Raw genomic sequence first — 9,822 nt, forward strand, 5'->3', positions numbered from 1 at the left:
TTATGTAACTCTCCTCTGTATTTGAAACTTTGATCATCGACTCTCATTGAGAAGTGATCCACTGTAATTCTGTTTTAATGCTTTAATATAGATTTGGTTGTTGTTCCATCTTTGATCCTGGAATAATTTCAAGCGGTGTGTCCCTGGAGGCTAAGGGCCCGGCCCTGGTGGAACACTTGCTCCTGTACCATTATCTTTAGTTCGTGTGTGGTTTTCATTATCAGCTTTGTTCGGGAATCTGGTGTGTTTGTTATTTTACATCACGACTTTGTTATATTTGATTCATGTTCAACTAAGTAATATCGTTCTCTGTAACAGGAATGTTGTATTGTTCATTTGGACTCTGTAACGCATTGATGTTCCTTTAATCATTAATATAACATTGCTGGTCTTTACAGAATACTATTGATGTTCAATTACAGAGTACCCGTGTTGTAACATTCATAAATTGGTATTACTGTATTCATCTATATTACATTTAATTGCGATTACTGATTCAACTGATATTGTTGTTCCATTATGAATTACAATCGTTATTCTTTATAACTAGATTGATATTTGTGGTATCAAAATCAGATTACTGTTTTTCTCAATACTAAGGCGTGTCGTGTGTGTTATTTATCTTTGTTTATTGTGCATTTACATTTGGCTCTAAGTGTTGTTCTATACTTCACTGCTAATCAGTGGTCGTTCTATTTCCGTGTGCTATTCATTTTATTCTTAGAGTAAAGATTGCTATCTAACTTCTGTAGAATACGATTGCTGCACTTATTTCTGTAGACTAAGGTGTTGCTAAGGATTAGTTGCTGTTACATTTTCTAGTTGTTGTTCCATTTCTTAGTTGTTGTCCCATTTACTGTTATTTGCGTTATCATTGCTTTGGTGTGCAGAACGATATGAGGCTGTAGCGAGCGTTGACATTTGTTGTCTAGTTCCCAGATTAATGATCTATTCCTTGATTATCTTTAATTACATTAGTTTACAGAGGGATGAGTTGCTATTATTGGACCCTTGACTGATAAATTGCTTAGTTTTCTGAATACATGATTTTAGCTTTAAAAGTGCTTTGCTGTAAGTAGATCTTGTTTTAAGCATCCGTTTACTCTTGTATTTTAAGCACTATACTACTAGCATTACTCTGACAAATGACGGCCTCAAACTGAGTACGCTGTTTGAAATAACAAATCGTTCTTGGATTGACAAGTTAATGTGAGGTAATAATAGGTGAAAAAGACCCTTTTTACGGCTCGACACCTGGTAGGACAGTTCACTAGACTTTGGCCTTCTCCCAAAGCCATGAAGCCTATATCTGCAGGAACTAGAGACCGTTAATCAAGCAAAGTGTCACCTCGTACTTTCTATGGCGAGGCTATTTTATGTTCAAGTTTATTTCAAAAGAAGACAAGGATCAATCTTCAGGAACAAGCCATATTTTATTGGCCCTCAAGGTCTCTATTTGAACAAATGGATTCCCGACTTTGACCCAACTGAAGATGTTCTGTCGGAAGTTCCAGTGTGGGTAAGGCTTTCGAACCTTCCTGTGCACTTCTGGAACTTTGATTCCCTCAAACATATAGGCAACGCGCTAGGAAAATGCATAGATCGTGCAAGTACTAATGACCAATATGACTACACTAGGATCTGTGTCGAAGTGGATCTAGAAGTGGGGCTGCCGGAGGCCATAAAGATAAATGTAGGGATTTGGACTCATGTGCAAAAACTTGACTATGAGCAGCTTCCATTCAAGTGTCGCAAGTGTCAGGAATATGGACATTTCACCAAGAATTGTACCAAAAATGAAGAGGTGGTGCAAGGTAAGGAAGAAGGTTGGAAGCAGGTCAAAAGAACAAGGACTATCCCCAGGCCCTCAAACCCTCCTGGAGAAGCAAAGGGAAAAGGGAATCAGCTTCCTTCTAGTAGCCAAGGGCAAAAGAATACACATCCAAAGGCCCAAGAGAATGCATTCGAGCCCCTATCCTCAGCCTCGGTTGAAGTGCAAGAAAAAGGACAGCAGCAGAAGGAGGAAAATGAGAAATAGGTCCCCAAAAACTCCAGGCAAGGCAAGAGTGCAGTAGTAAGCCCTAAGGGAAAGGCTACAGAGATGGAAGAGGAACAACAAGATTTAGAAGAATCTAAGGAGGAAGGAGAAATAGGTGATTCTCAAACATTGTCCCGCGGATCAACAAGAGGAAGGAAATATGACTGGGAAAAAAGAGAGCAAGAAACATATAAAGACAAGATCCAAGGCAGTCAACCAACACTGGAGAAGCTTCTAGCAAGAACACCAAAGATTACAAGAAGTCAGGGACAGGGCCCCAAAGAGGCTACCCAATCTCAGAAAGGTAAATAATGAATATTGTCTCCTGGAATTGCAGGGGGTTGGGGAGCAAGAAAAAAAAGGAAGCTATGCGAAGCCTGATTAGGATAGAAACCTGAGATATCCTACTGATCCAGGAGACCAAATTGGAGGAGAAGATCTTCCTCCATGTAAGCAGGAATCTTTGGAGGAAACGTGGAGGGCAGGCTGTCTCAGTCCGAGGAGAATTGGAAAGGCTGGGAGCTCTCTGGGATGAAGCCAAGTTGGAATTGGTCAATGGAAAACAAAACACTCACTGGCAACTCGGGCAATTCATAAGCTGAGAAACAAGGGAGACCTTTAGTCTTTTCAATGTTTATGTGCTGGTAAATGCAGGGGACAAGAAGCAGTGTTGGGACTCAATCAAACTCATGGTTGAGGAAGAAATTCTGGGAAATATTATCATTGCAGGTGACCTCAATATAAATTTATGCCCTTCCGAGAAGCGAGGTGGCAGCTCTATAAGGGATCCAGTGAGGGAATGGGTGGAGGACATCATGCAAGATTGGGATCTGCTCGACATCAAGCCCTTGAAAGGTAAGTATACTTGGTCAAATAAAATAATTGGTCCTGGCCATATTGCTATGAGATTAGATAGATTTCTTGTTCAAAGTTCCTATCTTCTCCTTTGTTTAGAAGCTAGGATGCTCATTCTACCATGCAGTACTTCGGATCATAAACCCATAAGCTTAGAGCTTTCAGCTCACAGAAACGTTGGGCCCATCCCTTTTCGATTCAGTCCTTTATGGATTAATCACTTAGACTTTATGGATAAGGTTAAAGAAAGTTGGAATCAACCCGTCACAGGGTCTCCCTTTTTTGCGTGGGAGGAAAAATTGAGAAGAGTAAAGGCTATCCTGAACAGCTGGGCTAAATCTGTTCCCAATCCGGCTGATGACAGGAAGATCACCCATGCCTCCCTCGAGAAGCACCAACTACATATGGAAGAGGAGGACCCCTCAGAAGATTCTATATCCAAAGAATAAAAGCTGTAGCAAAGCTTCCATAAAGCTTGCTTGCAAGAGGAAGAATATTGGAGATAGAAATCCCGTAGTCTGTGGTTGAAAGCAGGAGACAGGGATACCTCCTTCTTCCACAAGCAAGCCCAAGCTAGAAGGTCCTTTAACTCTATATTTGAAATAAAGGAAGACCTCGTTACCCACAAGGAATTCACAAGCATCAAAGGGGTTGCCTTCTCCCATTTTGAGAAACTCTACAATGAATTCGAGGTTATGAGCCAGGGCACAAGGTTCTTGGATGGTGTCCCCTCCAAGATCTCTTTAAGCATGAATCACCAGCTAGAAGCTAAAGTTACTAGACATGAAATAAAGGTTGTGTTGTATGAAATGGAGCTGGGAAAATCTCCTGGTCCAGATGGATTTACAACGAGATTCATCCAAGTCTGCTGGAAAATAGTGAAGAAGGACTTGCATAGAATGGTTTTAAAATCTCAAAACTGCCAGAAAATTGGAGGCAGCACGAATTCTGCCTTCCTCGCCCTCATCCCAAAGGAGAAGGGTGCCAACACTTTCAACAGGTTTTGTTCGATTTCTCTTTGCAACATTGGTTACAAGCTCATAACAAAGGTGATTGCCAACAGATTGAAGGTCCTCTTGCCCTCTCTCATTCCTAAAAATCAAGGGGGGTTTGTTCAGGGTAGGCAGATCGTGGACAATATAATCCTCGTGCAAGAGGCCATTCATTCTAGTTTGCAGCGCAAAGAAAAAGGTATGGTGGTCAAGCTAGACCTAGCTAACGCGTTTGATCGTGTTTGTCACAATTTCCTCTTTGATGTGATGCATAAGTTTGGTTTTGGTTAGGAGTTTATTAGATGGATCCGGGCTTGCATTTCTGAGCCCTGGATTGCCCCTCTGGTGAATGGAAGAGCAACAGAGTTTTTTAAAGCCTCTAGAGGGCTGCACTAGGGTTGCCCTCTTTCCCCTCTCCTTTTCGTTTTACAAGCTTCAGTTCTGAGCTTTTATTTAGAAAAATGTCAGGTGGATCAAGAGATTATGGGCCTTAGGATTGCTAGAGGTGTCAAGGATATTAATCATGCATTGTTTTCCGATGATTCTCTTCTGTTGGGTGTTGCCTCTGTTCACTCCACCTCCAGGTTCATAAAAGTTTTGGATGACTTATGTTGTACTTCGGGCAGTAAATTAAATGAGAGGAAACTCCACTTCTATGGCTAGAATATCTCCAACAACAATCTCTCCTCAATATCCATATGTCTGTGCTTCGCTAGATCTGCTAATTGGAATTCTTTCAACTATTTGGGCCTTCCTATCTTCCGAAGGAGTCCCTCTAGCAAAGATTGGCTCCAGATGGTTGAGAAATTCAAGAATAAAATCCAGTCTTGGGGTTTCTCATGGCTAAATCTTGTTGGGAAGACAATTCTTATTAAATATGTTCTGACCAACCTGCCTATTTTCCAATTCTCAGTCATGTTGGCACCCATCAGCATTCTCAAGAAGATGGAGGGGTGGACTCATAGGTGTTTCTAGAAGGGTGGCAAGCAGAATGACAGGAAGATCCCCCTAGTCAGTTGGGACAAAGTTACTAAACCTCTTCTAGAAGGAGGTCTGCACTTCAAGGACGTGCGGATTCATAATATCGCTATGGGGGCTAAGGTTCTTTGGAGACAAATAGCCCTGAAACCTGGCTGGGCTCAAAAAGCGCTATGGAAGAAATATTTCAGGGATCATAGGTTACGGAGTTTGGATGATCCTAATCCCACCATTAAAGGATCTCAAATTCACAGGTTATGCATGCAGGCCTTACCTCTTATAGAAAGGCATTCCTTTTGGATCTCGGGTAATGGCAAGCTCATCAATATCTGAAATGACAAAATTATGAACAAAGAACTATTAGGTGGTGTCCAAGAGCTCGCTGAGCTTCGAAGCTGGATGTTGAATAATGACATTAAAACTTTGTGGGATATTTCTATTTGGAAGGGAAATGCGTGGGTAGGCTGGAAGAAGCCTCAAATTCCAATCGCTCTTGATCAGGCGTGGTCCTTCCTGTTGACTAAGCTGAAAGGAATGGGCCTGATTAATACGAAGAAACAAGACAAGAGAGGCTAGGGCTTTCAGACTGGTTTTTACACAGCTGCACAAGGCTATGCACAACTCAAAAAAATTCCTCATGTTCCTTGCTGCCCTGCGATTTGGAGAGGTCTTTGGAGGCAGAAGTGTGTGCCAAAAATTGACTTCTTCAATTGGTTATTGTGTCACAACAGCATTCTAATAGATGAAAAACTTAAGAAGAAAGGCTTCCTTGGCCCTTCCAGATGCGCCCTTTGCTTGGAAAACGAGGAAAATGCCTCTCACTTATTAATCGAATGCAGGTTCACCGAAAGTATATGCGAAGAGGCGATTTCCCCATGGGGATCTACAGTTACTCTGCCCAACACTATTTCTGGCTTCTTTGCCAATTGGGCTCATCTCTATCCTGAGAAGTTCCCCAAGAACAAATGGTTCAAGGCAGCTTGGCTGGCTTATCCGAAATTCATCTTTCGGCACATCTCAATTAAGCGCAATCACATAATTTTTCAACAGAAGGCGTAGAGTTATAAGCTAGTTTTGAAAAAAGCCAATGGCCTGCTCAAGGAGTCTCTTGGTGAGAAGTTTGGGAAGCTGGAGAATAAAAATCTAAGTCCACAAGACTTGGCGTGGGGGAGTGTGCTTGGTCTCCAGTATTCTGATGGTGCGAGATAGAACAACACTTGGAAAGACTAGCAGATTAGGCTTGCTGAGGACGAACTACACATGTGGCTCCAAAAGCATGCTAGCTCCTCTTTGTTTTTTGACGAGGCTGCCAAATGCAATCCGGGGATTGCTGGGGCTACAGGTGTCATCAGGAATGCAGATGACAGCATTGAGCACAGGTATGCCTGGGGCTTGGGTCATAGTACCAACTACAAGCAGAGGCTATGGCCTTATTGCAAGGCCTTAAGCACTTATAGGATCTTGGCATTGAGAAAGTCATTATTCTTGGTGACTCCCAATCCTTTATTAGCATCCTCGTGGATAACACGTCCCCTCGTGATTTCCGGCTAGCAAGAATGGTTACCAAAATAAGAAAGCTAGTAGGCTCCTTCCTTCAGGTGAACTTTTTTCACATTCTTCGATAGAATAACAAGGAAGCAGATGCGGAAGCTAATAAAGTTGTCCTCCTCCCTGTTGGCACTCGGATAAGAGACGGGGTTGAAGATTGGGATCCGATCCCTTAATTTTGTTTCTCATGTTCCATTGTATTTTACTTCAGCAGTTTGTATGTATCCACAAGCTTGGGAAAATTCTGGAAATCGACTTGTCTGACGGTATTAAGAAGATCCAGAACATAAGGACTATGGTAATAGTTTATTTATCTGTTGAGGATAGCCGATCCTTGGGCTATCTGAATGTAACCTGCCAGCTAGTTTTGCCAATCTTTTAATACAAATTATAACAGTTTTCGTATAAAAAAAAAAAAAAGAAACAAACAAACAAACAAACAAACATCTCCAAAATGACATTTAGGGGTTGAATTTGATGGATATTTTTTTTATGTAATTATAAAATATTATTAATTGAGTTAAGAGTTTTATTGATCGTGTAGGTTTAGTTTACAACGGAGATGTGTAATTTTTTCTTTACTCAAGTTTGACACGTCTTTTTTAAAATAAAAATAAAATAATTTTTAAATAAATAAAAATGTCTGGATAATAAAAAAACAAAAATAAATATATGTGTTTGATTGTTTAATTAATATCATAAAACATCAATAATCCCATTCTTAATGGTAATACTAAAGAGAAAGGGTAAAATATTTCACTCTAAGCTAGACCATAAATAAGATACTTAGATATCCATATGAAATAACATAATCTTATATAAACTTTATAGAGAAAAAAAGTTGTTAAAAATATAAAAAAAGAAACTATATATACATTATGTAAAGTAATAATAGATTAGAATATTTTAGGCAATGTCACTATTTTATGCTCAAGTAAATTTTGAACACCTTGAATCCATTTTATACATTAAAAAATGCAACTTAAACAATGAAAAAGTACAAGCAGTGTCTATATACATATAGAGAGAGAAATTACAAATCTATCAAAGCTTAGATAGAGATAAACTTTGTCTAAGTGCAAACTATTTATTCAATTTTTACACTTTAAAGGAGGTTTGCACCTCAAAGATTTGAACCCTTTCTGCTCTTGCTAGATCCCTGGTTAAGATGGATCTATACTGGTTTTAAAATTAACCTGTACAAAATTTACTAATTTTAAAAATCGAGTTTCTAAAATTGTTTCTATTTAGCTAAAAAATTAATGTAAAGAAACATGTTATCAATCCAAGACTCTGAATCAATGGGCATTAACTAATAAAAACTAAAAACAACTGTCCTCACTACTACTTTGTCAAATAAATTATTATAAATTTTTCCAATGCAAAAAGTTACCAGTTACTTTTCATAAAAACCGAAACTAACTTTTTCTTTAAAAGGTAAAGAACTGTAATTGGAGGTGATGAAGCCTTGACCTTTATGAAACTGTAAAAAGAATGTAATTCCATGTGATCAAGGCTTTATTGCATGGAAATTAAATTAGAAAGTGAATGCTAAAGCAAGGTGAAATTTGGTGGCATGGAAAAAAAGGTTATGTCACCCTTCCTTAATGGTTAATGACTAGACTAAAAAATTAAAGTCCAGGAATAATTCCTTATGGTTTAATGTAACATTTTGATGCTTTGTAAATTTTTTTTTTTATTAGGTCAACAATTATGAATGTGAATGTAAATAACTAATAATTAATAGTTAACAATGATTAGTGAATATACATTGTTGTGAATGTAAATAATTAATAGTTAATAATGATCAGTATACTGAAGAGACATGTTTCAAAAGACATGATTGTTCATAAAAGGGTACCCACCTAAGTATATATATATATAGGACCCTCAGTTGTAACCAGATCATATTCTTCATTCATATATTTATTCAATATATTCTTATTCCAAAAATGGAATCTTTCACTGTATTCTAAATATCTTGGACTATTTGACATGTGTATATGAGTTGTCTATTCATTGCATACAAACTTTAATATCAATGTCATATCATGTCATGTAATTCAAACATTTCTATATAAATAAGGATTTTGCTATATTGGATACTTACATATTCTAGATATTTTGAATATTTCGTCACATATAGTGGAATCTTGTTCATATTATAACATTTTGTTCATAAACTTTAATGTTAGAATTTTGTAGATGGTCATTGATACATACTCCATTCTGACCATGTCCACTAGTTTCATTCAGACCATATCCACTAGTTTCAATTTACTTATGTAAAAGCATGTATCTAAACTGAACTTTAACTCATTATCTTTTAATAAATTAGCTATTCTAATTCTTGTTTAAAAAGACATATATTAAAAAGTTTATAAACTTAAAATGGCATCTTATGAATTTGCTTATGAATAAAAATCTATATTCCTATTTTGTTAGTTTTCACCTATCTCCGATTTCCAAACCACTTGTCAAAAAAATTTGAATGTGTAAAATAGTTAATAAGGATCATTTATACATTATTTAAAAACAACTTGCCTACCAAAATACACCAAACTTTGTGATTAGTGATGACAAACTAAAATACACTTTGTTAAAGAAAATTTAAGCTACCAAAATACACTTAGGCTTTGTGCCAATAAGATAGGATCGATAATGGTAAATTAAAATATGCCTAGGTTTTATTGAATAACAATTGAATTATTTGTTGTATCATAACATGCTTTTTACATGATGTTACAAGGAAATTGTTTCTTTTACCATTTATTACATTTTTTGGGGAACTTCATTGAATTTAACTTTCATGATTTAATCTTCATTAAAAATATGGTAATCTGTTAAATAGGATAATCTTAAGAAGAAATATCTAAATTGATTGATCTAAAAAATATGGAAGACAAATAACACTCGTTGGTGTATTTAAATTGAAGTCAAATAATACAACTGTTAAAAAAATTTATCATATTTGAGGATGAGATTAATATTGAAGAATGTATCGTAAAAAGAAAGATAATAGGGTAACTTCTAAAAGATCATTTAAATATGAATGGAAGTATATACATAAATGTGCATATCTTATAATATGTCCAGATAATGAAAACAACATTAAGTGTTCATTCTATACCAAATTCAAACAAGATACTCCATATATAAGGGAAGTTAGTATTCAAACAAGATACACCATATATAAGGGAAGTTAGTAGTACAATTCAATTAAGTGGATTAAATGGCCATGGTTAATTAGGCTTATAAACATTTAATTCAACTATTAGAGATTAAATCAAGGAAATAATATTTACCTATGACTAAACATTTTGAAATTATGTTAGATGTTCAAAAATACAAAATAATCAGTATGATGGATACTAAATATTTTGTAGCTATAAAATATTTACCTTTATATTT

The sequence above is a fragment of the Pinus tabuliformis genome, chromosome 4_2 (genome assembly GCF_031772625.1).
Source record: "Pinus tabuliformis cultivar Carrire ecotype Pingquan chromosome 4_2, CPIR1, whole genome shotgun sequence".
Taxonomy (NCBI): domain Eukaryota; kingdom Viridiplantae; phylum Streptophyta; class Pinopsida; order Pinales; family Pinaceae; genus Pinus; species Pinus tabuliformis.